Genomic DNA, 5,584 nt, shown 5'->3' with positions numbered 1-5,584 from the left:
TTTCTAATTCCAGGTTTTTGCACATTTTATTATAACATTTGAATTTGTATTCTGAAACTGCCCTTTGATATTTTCTGTTCAATTTTTTTTACCTACAACCCATAACGACCCTAGAGATTATTTTTCAGGGAGTGGTCGATGGGTTTGTACCACCGACCTTGCTTTTAGCAGTCCAGTGCTTATTCTATAACATCACAATAGGACTCAGGTAGTATCATACTGGCATTGTTATTTGTTGTTGTTGTTATGTGCCGTGGAGTCGGTTCCGACTCATAGCGACCCTGTACAGGGTTTCCGAGGCTGTAAATCCTTATGGGAGCAGAAAGCCTCATCTTTCTCCTGTGGAACAGCTGGTAGTTTCGAACTGCTGACCTTTCGGTTCCCAGCTTGATTCATAACCACTACGCTACCAGAGCTCCTTATATACACTGGCATTAATAGCCCCTGATTCTAATTTTTAAAATCTCAGACTCATAGTTACAGATTTGATCCAAATTCCACACCAAATTGACACGCAACTATCTGTAATCTGAGATACTATTAATAAAATCTAGCAAATAATGTTTAGCAGATATATGCATGTAAATGCTAGTAGAATATAACTAAATAAGGCTGTGTTGTACAAAAGTAGAATAAATATTCTAATTAGTGTGTTCACATTCTGAGTGGCACTACTCTTACAATTCCTTCTTTATTTCTCAAATAGTTATAGTAGGTGTCTATTATATGCTACCTGACTCAGGAATGCTACCTGACTCAGCATAAACTGCCCAACAATTTCTGTGATTTTATTAGTTGGGTAATCAAAAGAAGTAGAATTAAACTGGCTATTTAGGGAATTTTTTATTAAGCAGATATTACTCATGTAAATAGTATGAAGCTGTTCATTTCAAGAATAGGAAATTGCTTTACAAAAACCACAGAACTATGAAAAATACAGTAGGATTGAGGATCCATAAACATTTTTAGCACAAATTGGCTCATGAACGAAAATGAATAGAGGCTAGTGAAAAGGAGAAAAGATGAAAGACTGAAGTTCTTTTTCCAAGTCAAATAATATGAAATATGTAAGTGGAAGGAGAAAATATTATGCCCTTCAAAAACTCAATCTGAAAGCAGCTTGGTAAATGACTTAAAGGCTGTTTTTTTAGAAATATAATTGTGATAGCACAGTTGGAATATTATGAAATAATAGGGCAATATTAGAGGAACAGCAAGGAATCAAAATCTGTGGGATTCATTGACTCGGTGTAAGAGAAATTGAATGATGAGTCTAAGATTATTCTTGGACTGGAAATTACACCGAAGGGTTGACAAAAGATCAACAGGGAAGCAACTTGTGTGTACAGTACACTTATGTTAAAAAAAGAAGGAATTCTTTCTTAAATCCTTCAAATAAATGAGCCAAAACAAGGAATCACAGTGTTTGCATCTTCTATATAACATAAGACCTAATGCATTAGTAGGAGTCCTGGTATGGCACTGTGGGTTAATGCGCCAGACTGCAAAGCCATATGAACTTCAAGGTCGGTGGTTCAAGCTCATCAGCTGATCCTCAGAAACTCTATACAGGGTCAATATGGGTCAGAACTGACTTGATGGCACTCAACAACAACAACAAAGCATTAGTGTTACCTACAACTCTAAGGATTTTAGGGGTCACCTAATCAAAATTATCTTCTCTCTTTACCATCTTTTGCATTTACCACATAATCTCTGTATCAAGTCTTCCAGTGACAGAGAACTCTTTTTTTTCTGAAATAGTCTGAGGTATTGCAGGACAGCTCCAAATGTCAGATTAATAACTTTATCTGAGTCACAAATTGCCTTCCTTTTAATTTCTTATAAGGTCCTAGATCTGAATTCAAATTATAGACATTGGCTATAAATCATCCTGGATGATGCAAATGATTAAGTGCTCAACTGTGTGTCCAAATGTTTGAGGTTCAAACATATCCAGAGACTCCTATGAAGACAGGACTGGTGATCTTCTTCTAAAGATCACAGAATTTAAAAACCTATGGAGCAGTTCTACTCTGAGCCTGTGGGATTGCCATGAGTTAGACTTGAATCAAGGACAACAATAATGAACAACATAAAACCAATCCTACATTTCCCCAATATGAATGCAAAATACTAAGCCCGAAGACTTACCAGGGAGCAACAATGGAAATTTAGCTGATGACCATACGGAGAGATACTTTTCAGTAGTAAAGAGAGTGAAGGATGGATGTTTTATACTCTGGACTATTCCTTTGGGATTTATTTTCATCAGTGCCTGGTGAGCCTTTAGGTTCACCTAAGATAAGTGGAACTGGGAACTAAAACAAGTCTCCTTTTGAAGATGCCTCAAAGAAGACAGAGTTTCAATATAACACAGAACAAGTCAATGACAGTTATTTACAAAAATAATGAGCCATCAGTGCTCAAAAAGGCGTATTGAGGAATTTAGACAAATCAGTCTATACATATGCTAACAGACAAATAAAAGGAGTTTTTCTGCACTTTAACTCCAGTATGATAATCACTTTTTATTTGTCTTTTGAAAACTGGGACTCAGATTCTCAAACTGGCATTAAATTTTTTAAGAAATATATTTCATTATGTCAGAAGTCTTACCAATTTCTGAGCTTCTTCCACATGTGCTGTGGTGAAACAAAGCTTTTTTGTATTTTAATGAGTTTTTACCAAAGTGTACCCATTAATATTCAGACTTTGGACATAATGAAATGTAATTTTTTAAATTTAATGTCAGTAATGATATCTATATCCCACAACTCATCTGTCCATTTGTTGTACTGTGGTGGCTTACATGTTGTTGTGATTCTATAAGCCTTGCCACAGGTATTTTAAATACCAGCAGGGTGACCTTGGTGGACAGGTTTCACCTGAGCTTCCAGAGGAAGACAGTCTAGGAAGATGGAGAGACAGAATAATTCTGAATACTTAATAACTGAAAACCTTATGAATAGCAGTGGAACCCTGTCAACACCAGAATACTGAATATTGAAACATAATGAAAAGCACCAGAATATTGTCAGATATAGTATTAGAAGATGAGCCCCTTAGATTGGAAGGCACTCAAAATGTGACTGGGGAAGAGCTGCCTCCTCAAAGAAGAGTTGACCGTGATAATGTGAATGGAGTAAAGCCCTTGAAATGCTCATTTGCTGATGGGACACAACTCAAGATGAAGAGAAACAGCTGAAAATATCCATTAATAATCAGAACATGGAATGTACAAAGTATGAATCTAGGAAAACTGGAAATTTCAAAAATAAAATGGAACACATAAACATTGATATCTTAGGCATTAGTGAGCTGAAATGGACTGATATTGGCTATTTTGATTCTGACAATGACATGGTTTACTCTGCCAGGAATGACAGATAGAAGAAGAGTGGTGTTGCGTTCATTGTCAAAAAGAACATATCCAGATCTGTCATGAATCAAGTATAAAGCTGTCTGTGATAGGATAATATCCATGTGCCTAGAGGGAGACCAGTTAATATCACTATTATTCAAATTTACGCACCAACCACTAAAGCCAGTGAGGATGAAATAGAAGAATTCTACCAACTTCTTCAATCTGAAATTGATCAAACATGCAATCAAGATGTACTGATCAATAATAATGATTGGAATGCAAAGGTTGGGAAGAAAGAGGAAGGATCAGTAGTTGGAAAATATGGCCTTGGTTATAGAAATGATACTGGAGATCGCATGATAGAATTCTGCAAAATCAATGATTTGTTCATTTCAAATACTTTCTTTACACAGCTTAAGAGACAATTATACACATGGACCTCACCAGATGGAATATGCAGAAATCAAATTGACTACATCTGCGGAAAGAGAAGATGGAAGAGCCCCATATCATCAGCCAAAACAACGCCAGGGAGTGAATGTGGAACACACCATCAATCTCTCATATACAAATTCAAACTGAAGCTAAAGAAAATGAAAACAAGTCCATGAGAGCCAAAATATAACCTTGAATATATCCCACCTGAATTTAGAGATCATCTGAAGAGCAGATTTGATACATTAAACACTAAAGACTAAGACCAGAAGAGTTATGGGATGACATCAAGAACATCATACAGGAAGAAAGCAAAAAGTCATTAAGAAGACAAGAAAGAAGGAAAAAGATCAAAATGGATATCAGAAGAGACAATGAAACTTACTCTTCAGTGTAGAGATGCTAAAGCAAATGGAAGAAATGAAGAAGTACAACAGCTGAACAGAAAATTTCAAAGATCAACTCAAGAAGACAAAGTCAAATACTACAACAAAATGTGCAAAGATCTGGAATCAGAAAACCGAAAGGGAAGAACACACTCAGCATTTCTCAAGCTGGGAGAACTGAAGAAAAAATTCAAGCCTCAACTTTCTTTACTGAAGGATTTTCTGGGTAAACTATTGAATGATGCAGAAAGCATCAAAAGAAGATGGAAGGAATACAGAGTCACTGTGCCAAAAGGACATGGTTGATGTTCAACCATTTCAAGAGGTAACATATAATCAAGAGCCAATGATACTGAAGGATGAAGTCCAAGTTGCATTGAAGAAATAGGCAGAGAACAAGGCACCATGATTTGATGGAATAAAAATTGAAAGCTTTCAACAAAGTGAGGCAGCACAGAAGGCACTCACTCATCTATGCCAAGTAAATTGGAAGACATCTATCTGGCCAACTGATTGAAAGAGATCTGTATTTGTGCCAATTCCAAAGAAAGGTGACCCAATGAAATGCAGAAATTATAGGATAATATCTTTGATATTCCATGAAAGTTAAATTTTACTAAAGGTAATACAGAAACGGCTACAATCATACATTGACAAAGAACTTCCAGAGGTTCACACTGGATTCAGAAGAGGCCCTGGAATGGGGGATATCCTTGTTGATGACCAATGGATCTTGGCTGAAAGCAGAGAATACCAGAAAAATGTTTACCTGTGCTTTATTGACTACGTAAAGGCTTTTGATTGTGTGGGTCTTGACAAACTATGGACAATATTGCAAAGTATGAGAATTCCTGAACACTTAATTGCACTCATGAAGAATCTGTACCTGGACCAAGAAGCAGTTGTTCGAAAAGAACATGGGAACACTGAATGGTTTAACATTAAGAAAGGTGTGAGACAGGGTTGTATTCTTTCTCCATACTTATTCAATCTGTATGCTGAGCAAAAAATCCAAGAAGCTGGGTTATGTGAAGAAAAATGTGACATCAGGATTGGACGAATACTCATTAACAACCTGTGATATACAAACTTGCTTGCTGAAAGTGAAGAGGACTTAAAACATTTACTGATGAAGATCAAAGAGCACAGCCTTCAGTGTGGATTGCATCTCAATGTAAAGAAAACAAAAATCCTCACCACTGGACCAATAGACAACATTCTTATCAATGGGGAAAAGATTGAAGTTGTCGAGGACTTCATTCTTCTTGGTTCAGCTTTAACACTCACGGAAGCAACAGTCAAGAAATCAAACGACGTATTGCATTAGGCAAATCTGCTGCATAAGACCTTTTTAAAGTGTTGAAGAGCAAAGATGTCAGCTTGAGGACTAAGGTGC

Source organism: Chrysochloris asiatica, unplaced genomic scaffold (assembly GCF_000296735.1).
Source record: "Chrysochloris asiatica unplaced genomic scaffold, ChrAsi1.0 scaffold00140, whole genome shotgun sequence".
NCBI classification, from domain to species: Eukaryota; Metazoa; Chordata; class Mammalia; order Afrosoricida; family Chrysochloridae; genus Chrysochloris; species Chrysochloris asiatica.
Note: the sequence above shows the minus strand (reverse complement) of the source record.